General features: G+C 45.9%; 1 pseudogene; it reads left to right on the top strand.

Annotated features, from left to right (window-relative positions):
• The first annotated feature begins 3,696 nt into the window (after positions 1-3,696).
• On the top strand, positions 3,697-5,293 carry LOC102502049 (cilia- and flagella-associated protein 298-like; annotated as a pseudogene).
• Positions 5,294-9,778: the final 4,485 nt, after the last annotated feature.

The raw sequence follows: 9,778 nt of genomic DNA on the forward strand, positions 1-9,778 counted from the left end.
ATTAGAGACATGGTGTGGACCATCAGAAGAGACAGCTATAAGATTAAATTGATGTATTCATCAGTGGGATGAACTGGGGAAAAGGGCAGTGGCTTCTTCAGGCCAGGTGGGGGCTCAGTGGGAATGTAGCTGGACCCATATGGGGAAGGTTCTGGGTTCATATCCTGTGACCTCCCAGAACACTGTGGAGTGCATGTACAAGCCTGTGATCGGGGATGGCTGAGACTGGAGGAGCTTTGTGGTGTGAGAACCCAGTTAAAATGGAAAGGGATAGTTAGGATTGAGGATGGGTAATTCTCTCTCTAAAAAATAAATGAATAAACTTATAAAAAAGGATAGTAGCTTATTATATCAGTCTTGTGGCACTATTTGGTATGACGTGTATAACAGAAATAAAATTCAAATTTAAAAAATTAATAAACTCTATGGGTCTCTTCTGCAGTAATTGCCTCTGTGGTATTATAAACGTGAACCCTTAGGCTCGGTTTCAGCAGTCGTGTTTTCATGGGGCCGTGTTGACGAGTGGAAATGCAGACAGTATTCATCAGTAATTCTCAATAAGCCACTAGGGGCCCTTGTTCCCAAATCCAATCATCAAGTCTTTGATTCTATCTCTTAAAAATGGCTTTCCCCTGGACCAGCAGTTGGCATAATGTAGTTGACCGCGGTTTGAGTCTCACACCCGGTGGCTTAAACTCACGCCGGGTGTGTGTGCATGCATGCCCAAGATCCCAAGAGGAGAATGGAGGAGAAGGGATTGTGGCGTGGCCATCCCCCCTGGGGGGTGATTTCTCGCTTTCTGTCTCTGTCTCTCTCGGTCTGTCTGGTGAGCGCATGTGCCCTATAGCAAAAACCTCTCCAAAAAAAGTTTTTCCTCACCCTCTACCATCCGGCCTCTGTAAGAACGCAAGACACCATTGTTCACCGCTGGAGCATCTTCCACACGAGCTTCCTGCCTCTCTCTCTCTCCTCCCTTTGTTCCCCTCTCAGTTTGCACAGAGCTGCAGAATGACCTTCCTAAAGTCCTCTCAGGTCATAGCCCGCCTAAGCCCTTTTCTACTTCCCTGTTGTCTTTCCAACATGGTGGACAGCATGGCGTGTGTGGTCCTTCACGTCCTGCCCTCACTGTCTCTTTCAGCTTTGTCTCTTGCTGTTTCTCAGGCTTGTCTCCAGCCATTCTGAGCCTCTCCTCACCCCTCATTTTTGTCATGTTCTGATTTCCTGCCAAGTTTTTGTGTGTGAGATTTCCTCTGCCTCGAACAGCGTTTCCTGATCTGGCTGACACTGTTGGCTGCCTACCCCAACATTTTCTTTTTTCTTTTTTTTTCCAGTGAATTCCTAAAAATGTCTTGGTCTCAGGGAAGGTGGGCGCAGATCTTGGCGTAGAGATGGGCCCATTACCCAGTTCTGGCCAATGCTCTGTAAAAGGAAGTCCTTATGGAAGAGCTCACAAGCAAAAATTCTCTGACCCATCTCCACCTCTCATCCCCCAAACCTGGTTGTGAGACTCAGATGCACCATAGACCAAGAGTAGGAAGGGAAGGGACATTGACCGGAACCTTGACTTTCTAGATCCTCTGGGCCAATGCTAGAAGCCACTTACCACCACACATTTTGTTACATAAAAAAGTAACCCCAGAGCCAGCAGTGGCATAGTGGTTAGGTGCTGGACTCTTATGTAGCTGATCATGGTCCAAGCCTATAGATCTGGCAGCTTGAAACTCACACCAGGCATGTGCATGCATGTCCCAAATCCCGAGAGGAGAATGGAGGAGAAGGGATTGAAGCATGGCCATACCCCCAGATGTCTCACTTTCTGTCTTTCTCTCTCTCTCTCTCAGCAAGTGCACATACCCTATAGCAAAAATCCCTTTAAAAATATAAAAACTATGTGTGCATGTGTGTGTGTGTGTGTGTGTCTGTCTTTCTCTCTCTCTCTCTCAGCAAGTGCACATACCCTATAGCAAAAATCCCTTAAAAAATATAAAAACTATGTGTGTGTGTGCGTGTGTGTGTGTGGGGGGAGGTAGTGCTGTAGACAGTCTCCCTATTTTAAAATCCTTCTGCCTCCACCTCCTGAGTAGCTGGGACAACAAGCATAAGCATGTGTCGCCACACCTGGCCTTTTTCTTGGGTGAATGGAAACAGAGCTTGGGCCTCCCTTGCCGCCCAGCCAGCCATGCCACAGTGCCCAGTGCATGCTGCCATGGCTGGCCCTGTCTTTGTTTATGCCACTGCTGGTTGCGTTTCTGTTATGTGCAGCTGAAACATTTATACTGGGTCCACCCACCTTTCCTAGTCTCAATCCTGCTTGTCCTATAGGACTCAGCACAGCCACCACCTACATGAAAGCCCTCTGTTCCCCACCCCCCATCCTATGTGCCTGGGGCTTCTTTAATGATGACCTAGTGACTAAAGCACCAGCTCTGAAGCCAGACTGCCAAGGTCTGTGGCCCAGCTCTGCCACCTACCAGTTGGTGACCTTGGGCAAGTTATCTATCGTCCCTGTGCCTCTGTCACTTCATCTGTTAAATGGAGATAAGAATATTACCAGCCTTCTCTGATTGTCATAGGGATTAAATGAGTTAATGTAGGTAATGTACCTTGTTCTAATAATGATTCAATTAATGTCTGCTGTTAACACAAGTATCATCATACTCTTATCACAATAGCTTAATAGTCCTCTTCCCTGATAGATCATCAACTTAATGAAAGCCAGGCTGCATCTGTCCAGGTTATTGCTATATCCTTAGGGATACCTGGCCTAGACATACTGCCCAGTAAATATTTATTGAATAAATGAACATATTACCACGCTGGGAACAGTGCATGAAGATTAAAACAAGTCAAACGCGAACCCATTCGGAAAGGCCTTTTGTTCCCGTATGAAGCCAGTGAAGGGAGTAAAAATTAGCAACTTACTCAGTTCTACAAGGCTACTGCAAAAAAAAAAAAAAAAAATCCCATCATTAGTTCAAAGGATAAAATACCTGGGGCTGGCAGGTGGCATGGTGGTTAAGGTGCTGGACTCCTACGTGGCTGACTGTAGTTCAAGTCCCAGACCTGTTGGCTTGCTTTCTCACTTCCCACTACCTTGGATCAAATTTTTCATATAATAAAATACAAAATTAAATAATTTTTTAAAGAATAAAATACCCATGTGCTCTTAATAGCTCAGGCTAGCAAGCCTCACTCAATCAAGGAAAAAAAAATAATCACCAGATCAGCCAAAAGATATTCAGCAGTCGGTGTTGGGCCAACCATCCATAAACACGTTCCCTTGGCCTTGCCTACGTCTGGCCTTCCCAATGCTGAGTCTAAGCGAGGACGGGCGGTGAGAAGTAGCCATGTATCAAAGTGCTCCGGTCCCGGATCTCCGGCCTTCCCGGATCTTCCAGCGTAGTTGGCTCTACGGTGCTTTTTCTCGCCACTCACTTCAGCAGCCGCTCTCTGGGCTTTCAGCGCATCCTTGTTCCTGAGTCGGCTGCAAGTTCAGGACGAAACCATTCCTTGTGGTGTGTGTGAGTTTAAGTAGGGAAGAAAAACGCAGCCCGAGAATGGTCGTGTGTAAATATTGCTGCTGCATGTGCCTTTGTGGTCCCTCCTGACAGGTAGGACAGGGGAGAATGCACCCACCATTATCCTCAGGAAAAGTTACTTTCTTATCTCTTACTTTTTCCTTCACCTTGAGCAATTATGGCTCTTTGTAGAAGAGCCAATGGCTCTGCAGATCTGGTACCTTTCTCCGCCCTAAAGATTTTTTTAGACAGGGTCTCACTGTGCAATCTGGGACTGCAGGCGAAAGCCAGCAGGCCTGATTCTTTCTCATGTGGGTCTTGCTGTGTTGACCGGGTTTGGGCAGACCAGCCTTGAGCTCACAGTACTTCCGCTCAGTCTCCTGAGTTGCCAGGGTTACGGGTCACATCACTGCTCCCAACACTTAGGCTGGACTGGGAATTGAACCCTGCCTCTTATGCGGTTCCAGCCTGCAAAGTATAGCATCTTAGCAATGCACACCACGGGGCTTGGTCTCTTCCTAAGGGATTTTTTTCCTCCTTTTCTCATTACAAAAACAAGAAAGGGAAAGAAAAAGAGTAAAAACATTAAGCATTTTAGTGAGCTCTAGAATGAAAATTGCACTTATTTAATATTCCCTCTTACTAACACTCAAAAATAACTTGAAGGAGGGTGCAGGAATTTGATCTTTTAGATAATAAAAGCTCAAAGCCATACGAGTGATTTTTCTTCCGAATGTGTATTTGGAAAAGACATAGCCTCTGCATTGATCTTAAACTACCTTCACAAAGGGTCTCAGCTGCAGAAGTTACTCCATAGTAAAGAGAAATAATACCAATAACAGCAATAACAGTACCTGTGGGTCTGCGATGAACAGCTCAAGGTGAAGAGCCTCTGCTCGGAAATGGAATAATTAGCAGGACCTGACCCATTTTTCTTTCCTAGTCTGCAAGGCCTGATTGAAGAAACTAAAGGACAAATGGGGTGAAAAATGATTACCCCGTGGGGGTTCAGTATTTTAGATGTTAGTGGATTTCCAAGTGAAAAAATGAGGCAAGTGTTCAAGGAGACTATAGAACAATGGGGCTGGCAAGCGGCATGGGGGTTAAGGTGCTGAATTCCCACATGGTTGACTGCAGTTCAAGTCCTGGACCTGGGGGCTTCTTTGACACACATTCTCTCTCTCTCGTGAGCACACATGCTCTATGACAAATTAAAAAGGGATAATACTTATTATTATAATTTAATAAATAATTCTTTTAAAAAAGCCTAGAAGAAGCCAAAGCGATAACTTCCAAGAAACACAAGGAAGCCAGCATCTAAGTTACTGTGGTGGTGGTGAAAGACACCTCGCACCAGCTTTAAGGCGCAGCGATGACTTTACCTGATGGGGTAACCGCTGTACGATCCCATCCGGGCGGAATCCGAAAATCAGGAAGACTAGTCAGGAACCCGGGTGGCATTGGGTGTCATTAAGGACGCAGAGGCAGAGTTGTGGGGGACAGCCAAGGCGCTGAGGAGAAGTAAGAAGCTCTCAGACTACGTGGAGAAGGAGGAGGAAACCATGACCATGGTCATCGCGAAGACGACAAGGTGCTGCCATGGAGAACCTGTTATTGGCAGTGAGGAGCAGAAGTGAGGCTTTCATCACAGGGAGCTCAGGAAACTGGAAGAAAGTGATGAGGACACTTCCTGCTTAAATTCCCCATGGGCACGTAACACTGCTTTGAAAAGACATTTTCGCGGGGTAAAGGATTTAAAGTGGAGACCAAGATGAAGGTCTCCAGTTGACGCTTTCAAGAACAGCAGTTCAGGGTTCTCTTAGGCAACGTAATTATAATGATAAAAGGCTACCTGCCCATTTCTATAGAAGATCCTGACATTTCTTGTCTTCCTGGTTTTTCTCTTAGCTTGAATTTTTACAATAATGGTTGTTCCAAGTTTTAGAACTTAATGAATACATCTTCGAAAGAAAAAAACTAATAAAAATACTGGTAGCAACTCCGAGGTATCGAGGCCTACACTAAGTGCATTATTTAGTCTCAACAAATTCACAAGGTTGATTCTGTTATTATCTTATTTTCAAAAAAGACAGTTAAGCTTGGAGAGGCTGAAAACAACTTGACTGTGGCCATGGAGTTAGTAAATGGAAGAGCTAGGACCCCAAATGAGGTCGTCAAAGCCCACACTCCAACTACTGGGGGCCTCTCATAACGTGTGTGTAACCAATTTGAGAAGCACTGTTAGAGGTTACTTGGGCCTGTTTAAAAATTGCTCCAGTTGGGGCCAGCAGGAGGTGGACTTAAGTCGCTGGACTCCCATAGGGCCGACCACTGTTCAAGTGCCAGACCTGATGGCTTAAAACTCATGCCAGGTGTGTGTGCCTGTGAGCCCAGGATCCCAGGAGGAACGTGGAGGAGAATGGGTTGCAGCATGGTCATTCTCCCTGGGGGGCTAATTTCTCACTTTCCCTTTCACTGTCTCTGTCTGTCTCTCTTCCTTTCCCCAGAGAGTGCACATGTCCTAAGGCAGGGGGCAGCAGGTGGCATGGTGGTTAAGGGTGCTGGACTCCCACATGACCAACCGCTGTTGGAGTCCTGGACCTGGTGGCTTGCTTTGTCACTTTCCTTCTCTCTCTTTCTTTCTGTCTCTTTCTGATCAAAATGGAAAATAATAATCATAAATAAAGTTAAATAAAAAATAATTCTTTAAAAAGAATTGCTCCAGTTTTCTCAGAGCTTCTCCCACCTAAGTGCTACTGATTAGAGAAGCCTGGTTCGTTTTTCTGTTTGTTTGTTTGTTTTTAATTTGACCAGAGAGGGACAGAATAAGAGAGAGAGAGTAAGAATGAGAAAGCAAGCTGCAGGTCTGGGACTCTAGAGAAATTTTTTGCTATAGGACATGTGCACTTGCCAGGAAGACAGAGAAAGACAGTGAGACAGAAAGCAAGAAATCACCCCCAAGGGGGATGGCCATATTGGAATCCCTTCTCCTCCATTCTCCTCTCAGCATTTTGCACATGCACACACATGTGCCGAGTGTGGGTTTCAAGCCACCAGATCCAGGAATCGAACCACAGCCAACCATGTGGGAGTCCAGCACCTTCACCACTATGCCACCTGCTGGCCCCTCATTCCATTGGTTTTCTTTTTGTTGGTTTCTTTATGTTATCCTGTTGTTTCCTGCCCGTCTGATGACTTACTATCTATGCACCCGCTAGCTTTCCTAAGTTATGTCTCAGTAAACAAGCGACCCCCAATTTCAGCAGTTAACAACAGCAAGGTTTTAGTTCTTAGGTTATGTACACTTCGTGGTTTCTGCTTCATGTCTCTGCACTTGAGGCAGCTCCTTTCTGTGTCATGTGGGTCTCATGGAGAGGAAAAAGAGATGGAAGAACCATTTCATGCCTTTATAATTTCTGCTTGAAAGAGACATAACAACCTTTTTGGGGGACAAAGCAAGTCCTATGGTCAAGCCCGATATCAATTGGTATGAGATAAAAGCAAAGGCCTAAAGAGAGGCAGCTCATAGTTTGAAAAAATAAAACAATCTTCAGAATATACTTCCTTCCTGTCTTTTTTTTTTTTTTGAGTTCTTTGCCATAGGGTACACGCATTCACTGGAGAGAGACAGAGACAGAGAGACGGAAAGTGAGACATCAAGGAAAGAGAGATGGTCACATAGCAGTCCCTCCCCTCCATTCTTCTCTCGGGATTTTGGGCATGCACTCACACATGCCTGGCATGATTTCCAAGTCACCAATTCCAGGACTTGAACTGTAGTCGACCATGTAGGAATCCAGTTCCTTAACCACCTAGCCACTTGCTGGCCCCTGCTTCCTGTCTTTTAAAAAAATCACCATCTGGGATCAGCAGTTGGCATAATGGCTACGTTGCTAGACTCCCATGTAGTCAATTGTGGTTCGAGTCCCGGACCCAGTGGCTTAAACTCACGCCGGGCGCATGTGCGTGTGTGCCCAAGATCCTAAGAGGAGAAAGGAGGAGAAGGGATTGCGGCATGGCCATCCCCCATGGGGGGGTGATTTCTCACTTTCTGTCTCTCTGTCTCTCTCTGTCTTTCTGGCGAGCACACACGCCCTATAACAAAAACTTCTCCAAAAACACCATCTAATTAATACACATCCAGGATAGTATCCTGACTGTGTAATTAAAATGCCTGTCCTTTACAAAGAGTTCAGAAGTACACAAAGTATTAATGGATAAAACAAATTTCAGCCCATCTCTTACCTTCAGAGACACCCACGGTTGGCACCCACGCTGTTGGGTCTGGCCCTTGTTTTGAGCATGTTTCTCTTTATGTAGGATCACAGCTGAGCTCATGCTCTAGGTCTTTACTGCTTAAAACCAAACTGTAAGTATTTTCTGACATCATTAAAAAGTGCTTTCTAAGGACGGGGTGGTGCAGTAAAACATGATGCTCTGTGAGACAGACCCATGTGGGAGGATTGATAACGGGGCGGTGGGGACAGAGGACTCCCAGAGTATGCTGGCCATGACCTGGGCTGGCTGAGGCTGGGGATGGATCGCGGTGTCAGGATCCTCTCAGGGATCCTCTGTCTGTGTCTCTCTCTCTGACTCTCTTTTACGGGATAAGAAAACAACTCCTTTAACAATAGTTGTATATAGTTTGTTCTGTGTTTCTACACCTTTAATTACTCGAGTTCCGTATTTCACTTCTTTCTGACTTTTGCTATGTAGACGATATCGTACACAGAGTTTTACAGTGTCCTATCTGTTAGAAGTGACACCTAGAAGATAATCTCTTCATTTCCCAGGTGAGAACCCAGAGTTAAGAAAGAAGTATGCTAAAATATAGGGCCCGTGCTCAAAAGGTGGGTAATACAGCAAGGGAGCTGGGCAGGAGCGACACAAATCTCAGTACGCCATCCTCCTGCCGGCCGTCCCGAGTCTTATGAGGCAGACCGATGGCAGACCGGCGGTGTAGACACAAACACCCCTTGGCTTCTAACTTTTCATGATAATCGGGTTCTAAAGCCTTTATTAAAAACTATGCCCCAAGGAACCAGCAGTTAGCGTAATGGCTATGTCACTGGACTCCCATGTAGTTGACCGCGGTTCGCATCCTGGACCCGGTGGCTTAAAACTCACGCTGGGCACGTGTGCGTGCATGCCCAAGATCCCGAGAGGAGAATGGAGGAGAAGGGATTGCGGCATGACCATCCCCCCTGGGGGGTGATTTCTTGCTTTCTGTCTCTATGTCTCTCTCTGTCTGTCTGGTGAGCGCACGCGCCCTATAGAGAAAACCTCTCAAAAACAAAAACAAAAAAAAAGCTATGCCCCAGACCTTAGCCTTCATTATAACTCCTTGGCCCCTTAGTTATAATTTCTTGATCTGAAAATACCACTCCCTTTGGGACTACGGATCCAAAGTGCTAAACTCCGTGTCTGGATCTGAACAGGCCTGCAAACAGCCAGCCTCATATAGGCAGGGTTCGGATTAGAAACACACACCTGGGCCAGAAGGTGGTGTAGTGGTTAAGGCACTGAACTCCTACATGGCCAACCACAGTTTCAATCCCGGACCTGGGGTTTGAAAGTCACACTGAGTGCATATGTGTGTGTGTGTCCAAAATCCTGAGAGGAGAATGGAGGGGAAGGGATTGCAGCATGGCTATCCTCTGGGGGATGATTTTTCACTTTCTCTCTCTCCATTTCTCTCTGTATCTCTGACAAGCACACACCCCATAGCAAAAATCTCTCCAAAAAAGAAAAGAAAAGAAAAGAAACAACACATACTGTGTTAAGCTTCTGGGAGCCTAACTTAACAGCTGCCCAGAACACTGGTGGGGTAGTGTGCAACTCATACATCCAAATTGTGAATTTTTTTTCTTATTCTGGTCCTTTCAATTACCTCACTCTTAGGTAAGTGACCTTTTTTACTATGTTCTTGTTTTACAAATACTCTCCTCCCTCAAACACACACACGCATGGACACCTAACAATTCCGAATAGGCCACGAATGGTGGACAAGGGGAGAGCCGGGTTCTTTGACCACACCGTGTCCTGCCTTCACCCAGATCTCACTATTCCATGACCTCGGGTAATGGCCACATCACCTTTAATAACCAGGCACAGCAAGATTTACTGTCTTCATTTTATAGCCATGGAAAACTGGGTCTCAGAGAAGCTAGTCATCTGTCTAAGATCACACGACTTGGAAGAGTTAGACTCAGGGTTTCTGATACCTAACGCGGGACTCTTTCCATCTAGACCCAGGGAAA

The sequence above is a fragment of the Tupaia chinensis genome, unplaced genomic scaffold (assembly GCF_000334495.1).
Source record: "Tupaia chinensis unplaced genomic scaffold, TupChi_1.0 Scaffold000196_1, whole genome shotgun sequence".
NCBI classification, from domain to species: domain Eukaryota; kingdom Metazoa; phylum Chordata; class Mammalia; order Scandentia; family Tupaiidae; genus Tupaia; species Tupaia belangeri.